Raw genomic sequence first — 14922 nt, 5'->3', positions numbered from 1 at the left:
CCACAAATGTATTTGGCTTAAAACAGTGCATATTTATCATCTTACAGTTCTGGAAGTCAACAGTCTGAAATGTTTCCCCGAGCTGACATCGACGTGTCAGCAGGCCTGTGTTCCTTCTAGAGCCTCCAGAAGTATCCATTTCCGAGTCTGTTCCAGCCTCTAGAGGCTGCCTGCCCTCCTCAGCTCAGCGACCCCTCCATCTTCACACCGTCCAGGTAGGAGCTGCAACTCTCTCTCTCTGATCAACACCCATGCTTTCATCATTACGTCACGTTCTCTGATTCTGACCCAGATAATTTCAGATAATCGCCCCATCTTGAGATCCTTAACCATATCTGCAAAGTCCCTTTTGCCACGTAAAGTAATGTGTAGCCTTACATGGTTGTGAACATCTTTGGGGGTCTTTATTGGGTCCAGCACAGGGAATTTGAAGCCATGAGACAGATGAGATCTCTTAGGGATAATGTAGACAGGATGGAGAGAAGAGGACTTGGAAGTAAGAATGCAGAATTGAAGAGATTCGAGATCTATTTTGGCATCATAATGAACATGACATATACACACACAATGCATGACGTGTATACACTCAGAATACAGTAGAATTTATGAGCTTAGATCACGTGGGGGGCTATTCTGGTGCATGCTGTACTTTTCTGTTTCTCACTGGGGAATCCCTAGCCTACCAGTTTTACACACAGCTAAGTAGAATTATTATTTCTACGAAGGACTCTTGTAAAGAGACTGAAGAAGATCTAGACAATTTCACTGGAAAACACCTTTTATCCAAATTTTCTTTTTCTTTCAGTCATAGCCTGATTTTAGTATGAATTTGTATTTTTTAAAAAATCATGGATGCAGTGGCATTCTGCTACAATCACTTGCAAATATACCTAAATGATTGTTTAGTTTGGCTTCATGCCAGAGGGTGAATATGTGTGAGTGCTTAGTCTATGAAACAGAATTCTTTTATAATTGATATTAACATCCACAGTCCCTTATCCAGAATCCTTGAGAATACAAGTTCTTTTTTTAACTGATAGAAATATTATGTTTTTTTGAATCAAATGCATCAATATATCTGCAGAGAGTTTGAATGTATGATGCAAAATATATGATTATCCTCACTGAGTAGGGTATATGAAGACTACTTTATTTTTTATTATTTTTTAATTATTATTATTTTTTAACATCTTTATTGGAGTATAATTGCTTTACAATGGTGTGTTAGTTTCTGCTTTATAACAAAGTGAATCCGTTATAGCACAGGGAGATCAGCTCGGTGGTTTGTGACCACCTAGAAGGGTGGGATAGGGAGGGTGGGAGGGACGGAGATGCAAGAGGGAAGGGATATGGGAACATATGTATATGTATAACTGATTCACTTTGTTATAAAGCAGAAAATGAAGACTATTTTAGAAAACATACAGACAGGAAGGAGAAAAGAGGACCCAGGAAGTGAGTACAGAACTGAATTGATCTGCGATATATTTAGGCATTATGATGGACAGGGCACATACACACAAAACACACACAGCACACAAACCCACCCAGAATACAGAGAATTATTATTATTTTTCAAAATTTATTGATTTAATTTATCTATTTTTGGCTGCGTTGGGTCTTTGTTGCTGCACGCGGGCTTTCTCTAGTTGCAGCGAGTGGAGACTACTCTTGGTTGCGGTGCACAGGCTTCTCATTGCGGTGGCTTCTATTGTTGCGGAGCATGGGCTCTAGGCACACAGGCTTCAGTAGTTGTGGCTTGCGGGCTCTAGAGCTCAGGCTCAGTAGTTGTGGCGCACGGGCTTAGTTGCTCCGCGGCATGTGGGATCTTGCTGGACCAGGGCTCGAACCCGTGTCTCCTGCATTGGCAGGCAGATTCTTAACCACTGCGCCACCAGGGAAGTCCCAGAATACAGAGAATTATTGAATTTGATCACATGGTAGAATTTTTTTGCTGTATACCTGACTTTCATATTTCTCATTGGGAAGTCCCTAGCCCACGGATTTTTATGAGCATATAATCTTATATCAGATTTTGCTTCCAAATAATTTTATAAAATCCTCTTATTTTAGTTTCAGAGTATTTTGGATTATGGAAAAGATTATGAATGTGTATAGCACTTATATGGGTAACAGTCTCTTGTCATACTCCGATTGAAGGCTTTCTGGTCTTGCAGAATATTTGTAAAGTTTCTATAGGAAAAAATATGAGCACATGGATAAGTGAAAACCTGTTATTTGTTTAGATAAAGACATTCTTGCTAAGTTTAAAATGGCAAGCCTTTCTATGTAACATATACAATAGAACATATTGTATATTACATGTCGTAAGTCGCATAATGTATACCATAGTAGCATAAATAAATGTGAAAATATTAAAACAAAAGATATTCACAAGAAAGGGAACATAAATGGATGATAAATATTAAAAAGCCAATCCCTTATTATTGAATGGAATGTCAAATAAATTTACTTTATCAAATGAGCTGTTACTGGTGAGGACTTGTGAAACGCAGGCCCTTACGTTATTTTTGTTAATAGTCTTAAGAACATCTAGTCATTTGACTCATTAATTCTAATTCCAGGAATCTATTCTAAGAACTCAATAATAAATTTAGAGAAATATTTTTGCATAAATTTAGAGGTTAAAAATGAAAAAGAATAGGATTGGCTAACTCCAGTTAGATCAATATAATGGAATATTATTAGCAATTAAATATAACATTTAAAAAAGATTTGTAAGGATATGGTAAGTTATTCATGAATTGAGCAAAAAGGGAGAATACTAAGTTTTTAAAATATATACCATATATGTGGACAAAGAGGTGATTGAAAGGAAATCTGTAAAAATATGAATAGTATTCATCTTTCCCTGGTGGGATCATAAATGAATAATTTCATGCCATAATACTATTTTGTATTTCTTAAATTGTTCTAACATCTAAAATAAATGTAACTCAAAACCCAAAATTTTAGTAGGAGATTTAAGCACTGCATAGTCCTGTTGGAATTCTCTCATATCGTGGGTGTGTGTGCCCAAGATGTCACATCAATGACTATGTGTCAGAGAAAGGAAGCCAGAGCCCTTGTGTGGATGGTCTTTCGGAAAGAAGGTGGTGGGAAAATGGAGCTGATTAATGGCAGCTCTCGGGAGTAAGATGGATGGGGCTGCAGAGAACATCTGTGTTTTATCAGAGTGGGTGCAGCTGCTCCACTGCCTTCCTGACAGTGAGAAGAGAACGTCATTGTTGCTTATGCAGATCTTCTACAATAGAAACGTTTCTGGTTGGCATACAGGAACGATCAAAGTCAGATTTTATTCTTTTAACCAACTTTGACATCTCAAAGGACAAAGCAACACAGGTCAGGCTCACATTTGGGAAATAAGATTTGAGTTGATATGTATCCTTCATTTAGAGCTTCATTAAAACAAGGATCAAAGCACAGTTATATCAGGAAAAAGTCAATAGAGTTCAGATTATTTCATTTCATCTGTAATCATGACTTGTTAATTTAGAACCTCTTCAGAATTTAAAAAATAGTCACAGAATTGGCACAAAGAACTCTTCAAACACTCTGTGGCGCTTGCTTTAGAGTCCACATTATAAATACATTCATGATCCACTTTCATTTAGAATACATTTTGGGGCACTCACACCAGCAGGTCCTATTTCAAACTACAGAAACTGCCTTGTTGATGGGCAGGTTATCCATTAAAGTGGTGAAGGCAGAATGAAATGAGATGAGTGAAACTGCAGATGGGAAGGTGGTTTTCTTCTTCTTGTGCTTTACTGGGTTACATATCGGTGGTGTTTTACACAAAATGATGAAAGATTTTCTAGAGGAGTCCTATGAATGAGCCTTATGCATTTCATAAAATAGTTGAACCTTACAAATAATAAGGACAGTGATGTCTTTTCTGTCCTTAAATTCATATTTTTAGATTCTAGGGCGCTTCTTGCCATCCTCAGTTACATGGGTTTTACTCAAAGTCTGTTGATGATGAGCACCCTGTGGGTGGAGTGATCAGAAAGGGAAATACCCTCAGTGCCTCTCTCTGGTGTAGCACTCATCAGATCTCTGACTTGGGGGGGGGGACGTCTCCGTGGGGTGTGTGTGTGTGTGTGTGTGTGTGTGTCTGTCTGTCTGTCTGTCTGTGGTTTAGTTCCATAATCTATGGAATGAAGTAATCAGGGACCATTGAAGCTGTGTCAAGGAGTTCCAGACAATTCAGTGGCAAATTGTGTGTTGTTTATTCTGGGTAGAAAGCAAAACAAAACATAAAAGCCTAGGAGGCTCGTGATGGGAAAAATATTGGACTGAGATGCAGGGAACCTGGATTCAAAAGCTCTAATGATGCTTGTATAATTAAATGTCAGAGATTTTGACAAGGCACATAGCCTTTCTAAGGGGTTAAACTGGGTGTTCTCAGAGACAACTTCTAGCAGTAGTATTGTAAACTAAAAGAAAAAAAAAGAAAAGAGAGAAGAAGAGAAAGAAAGAAAGACAATAGACCCTGGAAGGACCTCCCTGTAGTAAGTCTGAAACTAACGATAGTCAGGAGTACTTCTGAGTCTAGGAATGTCTCCACTTGGACGATTACCTGCAAGGTTAGCCTCTGCAGCCTCTTCTTCTGTTTCTAGGGCGTTGACGCCTTTGAAAAGGTCAAGCATCTCTATGATCAACTGCTGTTGCTGCTTTCCTCTCCTCCTTCATCTGGTGAGACAGGAAAATGAGATACCTAACTGCAGGAGGCATTCAGGGGGAAAATAAGTATATGATCTTATCTAAATCTGACAGCCTTTTTTATATGACTACCAGACTATAGCTCCTGTCCTTTTGAGATTATTTGTCCTTACATGTTTATTCAAATTTTATTTAATGCTTTGTCAGTTTTTTTTTTTTTTTTTTTTGCGGTACACGGGCCTCTCACTGTTGCGGCCTCTCCCGTTGTGGAGCACAGGCTCCGGACGTGCAGGCTTAGCAGCCATGGCTCACGGGCCCAGCCGCTCCGCGGCATGTGGGATCTTCCCAAACCAGGGCACGAACCTGTGTCGCCTGCATCGGCAGGCGGACGCTCAACCACTGCGCCAGCAGGGAAGCCCTCCACTAAGATATTTATTGGCGGTGTCGGGGTGAAAATTATTCAGTTATGCTCTTGTTTACAGTAGCATTTCTCACCTGTGTGCTGTGGAATACTTCTTCCTTAATATGCTCAGGGTGTGGTTATATAGGTTTGAGAAACTATATCAAAAAGTTCTAGCAGGTTCTTTACTCCAGAATTTCTCAGCGTCCTTAAATAATAATATTCATTGTGAATCTCCAGGAAGGAGATAAGTTATGTAGGCTTTTGCAAACTTATTTCATCATAGAACCTTTCTTTTTTTTTAATTAATTAATTTTATTTTTGGCTGCATTGGGTCTTCGTTGCTGTGTGTGGGTTTTCTCTAGTTGGGGCGAGCGGGATCTACTCTTCGTTGCGGTGCGCGGGCTTCTCATTGCGGTGGCTTCTCTTGTTGCAGAGCACAGGCTCTAGGCACGCGGGCTTCAGTAGTTGTGGCTCGCAGGCTCTAGAGCGCAGTCTCAGTAGTTGTGGCTCATGGGCTTAGTTGCTCCACAGCATGTGAGATCTTTCTGGACCAGGGCTCGAACCCTTGTCCCCTGCATTGGCAGGTGGATTCTTAACCACCGCACCACCAGGGAAGCCCTAGAACCTTTTTTCTATAGAAAACCTCCTATCATTTACCTGGAATAGTCCTCTGGAGAACAGTTAATGAGACAATAGCTTGAATGTATTAGGAGAGAGCTGTGTTCTCCCATTTTAATTTAATCACTAAGGAAACAGAGGCTTATATGTGTCAATATGATTTTAACCCAAATTAAAGCTTCCTAAAGCATAAATATCCCATGCAATTGAAAATCATAGACATATAATTTAGGGCTACTTCACTGTTATATCATGTCTTCTTTTATTTTAAATTAAGCCACGTGCAATTCTGTCATATAAAATACCTGCGTTTTTTGTATCCCTTTACAACTTTGCTTCCCTAGAAAAATCAAAGTCAGTTTTGCTTCCCCAGCAGAAAAGTTTTGTATTATTAAAGGAATTTCTATAAGGAAAAATAACCGATCGATTATTTGGATGATCTTTTCAGGGCCTGCTCTAGAAGACATGTAATAAGGGATGTTTTCAAAGCATTTTTATTTCAAGTCATAATTTTCAAAACTAGTGCTGGATTATTTTTTATATCTCAAGGATGTCTTGTATTCATCATCCCTTTCAAAGATCAAATTAACATGACTTTGAACTCTCATGTTTAACATTGAAGTAATCTGTTTTTCTCCAAGTTCTCCTTCTAGCAGTAGGAAAGGCCAGCTCTGGATACTGAACACAGGACAGTCTGTCCATAGAGTCACCCTGTCCGCTGACCCGCCCACCCTGGTTTTATGTCCTGACGGGCATCTCATTACAGAGGTTCCCTGGACCCGGACTCTTGGAACTTTGGGGTCAGTTCTTCTAGTTCTTCTAAGCAACTCTCACCCAGGCACAGCTCACAATCAGAGTGGGGACTTGCTTATATCTGTGTGGCCAACGTGGTATCTGGTGATGTCCGAAAAGCAAAGTGAGTTCCAGGCAGAGGCCATTGAAATCATCACCCAAGAAACCAAAACTGCAGCATTCCCAAATGTCCATTCCTGAACCCAACCAGAGAAAAAGGAAGTTCCTCTTTATGGGAACCTGACCACACATACTTTATTCTAAAAACACCCTCAGAATTAAGAAAGAGCACACAATCATATGGTCAGATTTGACTTAAAGCAGGGGTTGTTCATGTACTTGTCTCTGAGGCAATATTCTCTGGCTGGTGCATTGTGAATATGGTCTCATACACTCATAAAACATCAGAGCAGAGAGTGGCCTTAGATATTATCCATTGAGTTTGGAGATGATGGCAGTGAGAAGGATAAGCATAAATGTTTATTCAGTAAAAGAGTGGGATGATTCTAAAATGGTATTCAAGCCCATCAGCCGTTCTCAAGATTCATAAATAAAGTTGTATTCTTCCACAAATAAGACCGAGGATCATTAACAAACATTTCATGCGAATCAGGAAATGGATGGCGTATGCACAAGCGTAAGAGGTCAAGTGTAAATAACACTGGATGAGGTAGGGTCAGGTTTAAGCAAAACTGTTTTAAAACTTTAAAAGTATATCATGGTGTTTGAAAACACACTCTAAACGTGTTTTCATATCTCACATTAAAAAACAAAATTGAAATACCTTTGGATATTTTAATAGACAAAGATCAAAAATAAAGCAAAAGAATTTTCCAAATTCAGCTTAAATTATGATGGTTATTGTTTAAGAAACCCCTGAAATTAAGGATCAGTATAACCGGTATGTATATACAGATTAAGGAAGAACCATGGTGCTCTCTGGTGGTAATATCCTTGTATCTGCTTGAAAAAAATAAAATCAACTAACTTCCAGAAGTAAATAATGATTTTTTTAAAATAACTTCCATTCAACACGATTTTCATGTAATTAGGCTGTATTTTTTGAGCATAAATTTCTTTTAAGAGCTCAGCATACCTGTATAACCTGAGAATTATGGGAAATTCAGTTCTGTTTTGTGGCCAGAGCTAGAATTCTGTCTGTGCTTCTGCACCTTTGATGTGTGAACACTGAGGGTGAGGGGACCCGTGGGTAGAGATCCAGGGAGGGGTAACCAGTGGAGACTGAAATGAGGGGCCGTTCCCGAGCTCAGGCACCATTTGGAGGGCAGATGCCATCTGTGTGGTTGCCAAGTTGGGGCACATCTGTGACGTGTGTGAGGAAACTGGACCAGGTGATGGCAAAGCCCCCCCCCATCCCCGTAGGGTCCTGCCCAGTCATACATGTTCTTAAGCTTCTTGTATGAAACGTAAGTGATGGATGAATACCCTGCTTAGGGTGTGAGATACAGAAGATGAGCAGGCAGAGTGAAGTGTGGTGTCACACGTTGACAGAGGGGCCTGGGTTTCCAAGGCAAATCCACTGAAATACATGACAGACTGTGAGCCAGGCACACGGGAGGCGGATGTGGATTTCTGAAGGAAAGGAATCTACACTGATGAAGGGAGTTGACCTCAACCCCGTCAGATCCAAAGACTCTTTTCCTTATAACAACTTTTTGAAATAACCGAGCTGATATTTTGTCATTTCTTTTAAAAATGTAAAATGTTTAAGTTCCAGGAAATCCCTGGCTTGCATTCCCCTTACTTGACTGGCTTTTTAATTTTTTTAAAAAACAAAATTGCCCTCATGAGACCCATAATTAGTAGACTGAATATAAGGTCTCCCTTATTCTCAGCAGGTCCGTGGCTCACACAGGATGCCGTTTGCATTCGCATAGACCAAGAGCTGGGCTTGCATGCGGGTCACGCTCTGCTCGTGGAACTGAGTCCCGGGATGTGACCCACGTGCCATTTTCCAACTTATCCACCAAAGGGGTTAGCTCCTCCCCTGTGACCTGTGTCTCCGCCAGTTTGGCAGGGTTCACCCTAACAGTTGAGAGAGGGAGGAGGCCAGCTGGTCTCCATGGACTTGGCTGCCAGCAGGAAACGGATGGACCACCCGTCGGTGGGTCTGTGCCCGTGGCGGCTGAGCTTGGACACGGGAGCAGAGGAAAGGCGGTTCCTCCCTCTCCGTGACTCCCGCCCACTTCTTTGATCTCGTCTGAGTCTGTTCGCATTTCCTCGTGTCTTCCATCCTCCAGACTTACTCTCTTCCCTCCATCTCATTCCGTCTTGGGACTGGTGCCCTTTACCAGGGCCTCGGCCACTCTCCCGACAGCCTCCTGCCTGGCGTTGCATCACGCAGGCCTCAAGTCATACCCTCAGAGACGCCTTTCCCAGTCATTCTACACATCTTGTCCTCCTTCCCCAGTCACTGTTAACCAGTCATTCGTTGTCTTCACAGCACTTACCTGAAATTATATTTTTATTTGTTGATTGTGTGTTTTCCTCCAATAGAAGATGAGCTCTGTGCAAGCAGAGATCTTTGTACACGGACGTGGGAAGTCCTGCTCGTGCTGAGTGGATTGACAAGGGGCCTGGTCACTCGTGGACCATGACCTCTTTGTGGCCAGGACCCCCTGGGTTTGCAGGATCATGAGTGCTTTCCTCTGAGTAAATTCTAAGCACTAGCAGTTAAAATTACTGAACTCCTTAAACAATTATGACCATAATTTATCATTTCTAATATTGTATTTTTTTTCAAATTCGAACATCCCAGAAATCAGAATGCATCTTATAGTTGAACTCATACCAGTTTAATTGGCTGCATGTATTTTCTTTCTTAATGGAACATAAAATAATGTGTATTTCACAACCTGTGGCATCCTAGATTCAACAAAATACAGTATTTAGTCAGAACCTGAAAAAAAGGCTATTAAATAGCATCTCCTACTGGTGAAGTATCACGAGGTCATCTCACTCTCTTTTTTGGTTGGGGCTTGGCTTCACATCCTGGCTCCCTAGATCACTGGTTGTATGAATCTAGCAGGAAAGGATCTGAGATTGCTAGCGCCTCTGTAAGTTAATGGAAACCGCCTTAAATGACAGAGCGATTAGGGCTGGGCAGACCATAGACCTGAAGGTGCTCTAGCCTATGTCCACTTAGTATAGTGCTTCTATTTATGGAGCTTGGAGACTAATCTTGTCAAATTTAAGTATTAATCACTGTAGTAATCTGTGCTGAAGACTTCTAGCTTAAGGTGGGCAGCCCTGTTTGTTTATATGGTAAAATTTAGAACATCTGTAAAAATAATTTAAGATAGTAAATATAATATTGTGGGAATGGCTGGCATCTACTGAGCACTTATGTGCCAGGCAGTGCATTCGTTGCTTTACTTATGGCAAGAGCTTTACTCCTATTAACCATCCAGTCCTTAGACAACCTTTAGAGTTGGATATAATCTCCAGTTTACTGATGGGTCTGACGCACTGAGAGAGTAAGTGACTTCCTGGAATACGCCTCGATGACAAATCACAGGGCCAAGTTTTGAAACCAGGAAGTCTAGCTTCAGAGTTTGCAGTGTTGATCATGATGCTATCCTGTCTTGTAAAATATAATATTATATAGACAAATAAATATATCCCTGTATCATTTAAGGTAAACGACAAAGACTTTGCCATTAGAGGCAGATCCCTTGTGACAGGAATCATTTGTAGCCGCTGCTGTGTTGTATGACCTTTCTAGGCATTGTTTTTCCAGTTTGTTATAGACTGATCAAAGATGGAACTCTGTCACTATCTCCTTCTGTTTGTATCTATCTGTCTGTCTATCTATCATCTATCTGTATACCTATCCATCAGTCTATCTGTCTTCATCCATCTGTCTGTCTGTGAGCTCCCACAATTTCTAGGAAAATACTTTATGCTAGTCATGGACTTGACAGATTCTTGTTGAATAAATTAGAAAATGTACCTGGAGAAAACCAGTCACTAACTGTATTCCAGCTGGTTATGTTTTGCCTGTAGGTAGCTCACAAATACTTGGACTCCACTTTACTCATACTTCTTAGCAATCAAAGGCACCCTTGCAAGTGAAGCCTCATTTAAAAAGTACACCCACAAGTAACTCCATGCCTGGTCCAGTAGAAAGCAGCATCCAACATCTCATCTTTTACTTAATATCCCACCCAAAAGACCAAAGTCACACAAACTTCTCCTTTTGGATGGCAGTGTTTTTACGGAGAGTCAGGGAATAATGGTACAACAGGTGATGCTGAAGTCACAGATTGAAATCCAGGGAGCCTGATGTAAAAAATAAAATAAAACTGGCATAAAAAATAAAATGAGGGGCTTCCCTGATTGCACAGTGGTTAAGAATCCACCTGCCAATGCAGGGGACATGGTCTCAGTCCCCGGTCTGGGAAGGTCCCACATGCTGTGGAGCAACTAAGCCCCTGCGCCACAACTACTGAGTCTGCGCTCTAGAGCCCGTGAGCCACAGCTGCTGAAGCCCCGCGTGCCGCAACTACTGAAGCCCCCGTGCCTAGAGCCCGTGCTCCGCAATAAGAGAAGCCACTGCAACGAGAAGCCTGTGCACCACAACAAAAAGTAGCCCCTGCTCGCTGCAAGTAGAGAAAAATCCTTGCACAGCAACAAAGACCCGACGCAGCCAAAGATAAAATAAGTAAAATAAAATGAATTAATGAAAAAAAATTTTTTTAACGAGTCTCTGTATATTACCACATGGTGGCACCATAAATCCACTTATATACCTACCATGCCTTGGCAGCCAGGAAAAGAAAAAAGGTATGCATTATAGCCCATTGATTTACACAAAGTCGACAAAAAGTCTACAGCTTCCTAAACGTGGGTAACAATGTGTGTACATGACAAAGAGAGACAGAGACAGACTTTTCTTAGGATGGATTTCCCTGCAACTTAGAATTGAAAAGGAATCCAGCCTGCAATAAGGTAGAATCTCAGAAATAGTAAAGTAAAACCGTATTCATCGGGAATCTACTAAATTTGAATTCAGATTATTTGGAAAGGAAGCTGTCCTTTGCATTAATATAGGCAGCTCGCTTACGGCTTCTTCTGTGATCAGGAGGAGTAGGAGGATGTGTTAACCTGGATACAGATGGTCCCAACTCTGCCCCTCACAAGCTGCAGGAAATGACACTCGGTTCCTTTTTCTAGAAAATGGGTAAAACAACCTGATTCACAGAGAGTTGTTTTGAGATAAATGTCTCATTACATTTCCACTGATAAAAGACTCTCAGTTGATGAGCCTGGCACCCCCCTATTCTGCCATTTCCTTTGAGAATCCTGTCCCCCTCAATACGAGGCTATTTGCCAACCACTTGTTAAAGGGCCACTTCCTATTTACTGTGAAACTCCTGTAAAATACATACTTAGATATAAAAATGCTTAGTGAAAAACAGGGTTCTACACTCTACTGGGCTTTTGGAGAATCAATTAACAATATTTTATTTTCTTGAAGAACCTGCATTGTGCTTGGTGGATGAAAGAACAAGGATTTTATTTATTTTGGTTTTCAAATAAACTATGTAAACTTCTTACAAAGCTCAGGCTGGAAGGAACATACCTGTTTTCCTCTTCTACGACTAGTAGGTCTAAACCGACAATATGGTTTGACTTCATGAAACAAAACTATTTTCATGAAGTATGCATTTCACAGTTATGACAGTAAAGGGTAAGACAAATGAAAAAACAGTGAGAAATGTTACTCCCAGATACAGTCCGTGGGCCAACTTTGTGATGGCTGTCTTATCTCAAAAATATACACAACATTTTTTCTCAGGTTGGCATGTGATAAAGTTTCAACAACATTTAGATAACAGTCTTTAAGATATAACAGTATTTAAGATATGCAGTGATACCATTGGTTTGGTGAAGGCTATGATTTACCAGGAAGAGCGCAGATTCTAAAGCCAGGATGGCACTAAAGAGTTTCCTTTGTTTCGTTAGGTGGTTCTTTAGTTTTACGGAAGAAATTGAATTTGAAATGGTAAGTTAGAGCAATATAGTTAGAGAAGGGGAGGAAACAGATAGAAATGATGGGCAGTCTAACCTTGATGGCAGAGAAAGCAGATGAGAAGGTGAAGCAAAAATCAGACAGGCGGGGGCTTCCCTGGTGGCGCAGCGGTTGAGAATCTGCCTGCTAATGCAGGGGACACAGGTTCGAGCCCTGGTCTGGGAAGATCCCACATGCCGCAGAGCAACTAGGCCCGTGAGCCACAACTACTGAGCCTGCGCGTCTGGAGCCTGTGCTCCGCAACAAGAGAGGCCGCGACAGTGAGAGGCCCGCGCACCGCGATGAAGAGTGGCCCCCGCTTGCCACAACTAGAGAAAGCCCTCGCACAGAAACGAAGACCCAACACAGCCAAAAATAAATAAATAAACAAATGTGGGGTTAAAAAAAAAAAAATTAAAAAAAAAAAAAAATCAGACAGGCATTTCAGGTGGTGAAATGACAAAAACAATTTAGGACCACGGTCTAGAGGGATGAATTTGAGAATGATTTGAATTGTGGTCTTATACCTGCGATTTTGTAAGTCATCAAGTTTAACATCAAATCGTAGTAAAGTTTGAAGCTTTAAGGGGACAGGTTTAAGATAAAGGAAAAAATACTGTTAATGCAGTTATGAGACTTCCATATTTAAGAAGCCTATAAGAAAGGCTTAAAAATATGGCAAGCGAATTGTGAGGATTTATCTGTTAAGGTCCCAAGGAAGGTCTCTACCTTTGCTCAGATAAAAGCTCGGGATGTTTAGTGGTGAGAAGAGATGGGGGCGGGAGGGGATTGACACTCTGATCCTCACTTTTCTGCAAATTATTTTCCATCCAATTATTTTTAGGAACTTGGAGCTGGAAATAGTCTTGCAATCATACCACCTTTTTTTTTTTTTTTCCGGTACGCGGGCTTCTCACTGTTGTGGCCTTTCCCGTTGTGGAGCACAGGCTCCGGATGCGTGGGCTCAGCAGCCATGGCTCACGGGCCCAGCCGCTCCACGGCATGTGGGATCTTCCCGGACCAGGACACGAACCCGTGTCTGCTGCATCGGCAGGCAGACTCTCAACCGCTGTGCCACCAGGGAAGCCCCATACCACCTTATTTTAAAATGAGGAAATTGAGGTACAATGATATTTCCTGGCTTATCTCAAGCTGGGGGAAAGACTAGGTCAACAGAAGTGGTCAAGACATGCAGGATAATTTGATTCTCAGGCTCTGGTGAGTGAGGGGGGATGATCTACCCACCCAGAAACCTCTGAGAATCAAGAGAAAGATCGAAGAAGGATGCCAGGAGTGTGGAGGGGGTTAGAACAGAAAAGCTTTACTGTCTTTGTGTGGCAGCGGTGTCCAGTCACTGAGGCCGCCATAACAAAGTACCCCAAACTGAGTGGCTTAGAAACAAATGTATAGTCCCACGGTTCTGCAGGCTGGAAGTTCAAGATCAAGGCGTCTGCAGGGCCGAGCTCCCTCTGAAGGCAGCAGGTAAGGATATGTCCTGGCCTCTCTCCTGGCTTCTGGCCATTTCTTGGCTTGTGTCAGCCTAACTGCAGTCTTCGTGTGGCATCCTCCCTGTGTGCGAGTCTGTTTCTTCACGTGACATTCTTTTTACAAGGACACCAGTCAAACTGGATTAGGGGCCCACTACTCCAGGAGGACCTCATCTTAACCCATTACATCCAAATAAAGGCACATTCTGAAGAACCGGCGTTAGGACTGCAACGTATGTATTTTGCGGGGGACACAATTCAACTCATTAACAGGAGGCGGTTGACTCTTTATCAATAATGACAGATTTTCTGAGTCACACCACCTTTCTAGTGATGGTGAGGGCCTTTGTCCACACCTTAATTTGGTTGTTCCCCGGGGCTCCATTTATAATCCTTTCCTCATCCTCTGCCCTCTTCCTGGAAAGCTCATCCACTCCCAAGGCTTAAACTGCTACCTTTATATTGGAGACTTCGCAGCGTGCGTGGCCCAGCCATACCCCTGTCCCGAAATCCAGGCCTCTGTGATCCGCTGCCTGCCCACGTATCACTGGATGATAATCCAGGCGCGGAATCCTCCGTAAGCACCAAACTTCACTTCTTCTCCATCCCCAGCCAAGCAAATTCCTGCCCAGGTGAGAGGCGCCTCCGTGAGGCCATGGCCTGACCCTGCCACCTGGACACATGTTTGGTGTTTCCCTTCCTCTTACCTTCCGCTTCCAGGGGGTCAGTCAGCCTCACAGATGACCCTCCCTGCCCTCTCGTAAATACTACCTGTCTGTTTTAATTCCCGTGTGTGGTTCAGGCCCTCATTTTCTCTATGTGGATAGACTGGTACTTCTCCTTTTATCTTGTCCTTCTCCAGTCTGTCCTCAACCCTGAGATCAGAGAAATGTTTCTGACAC

General features: G+C 42.0%; 1 long non-coding RNA gene across 7 annotated transcripts in view; it reads left to right on the top strand.

The window, feature by feature from the left end:
* The window catches only part of LOC309792371, a 109369-nt gene that overhangs the window by 24903 nt on the left and 69544 nt on the right, over positions 1-14922 (top strand). For all 7 annotated transcript variants that reach the window (XR_014291687.1, XR_014291688.1, XR_014291689.1 and 4 more), the window contains exon 3: positions 48-215. This is a non-coding gene — a long non-coding RNA (uncharacterized lncRNA). The remainder of the gene's footprint in view (positions 1-47; positions 216-14922) is intronic.

This window comes from Mesoplodon mirus (genome assembly GCF_964341445.2).
Source record: "Mesoplodon mirus genome assembly, chromosome: 17".
In the NCBI taxonomy this organism is placed as follows: domain Eukaryota; kingdom Metazoa; phylum Chordata; class Mammalia; order Artiodactyla; family Ziphiidae; genus Mesoplodon; species Mesoplodon mirus.
The sequence above is the reverse complement of the archived record's forward strand: the minus strand, read 5'-3'. Positions and strand labels throughout refer to the sequence as shown.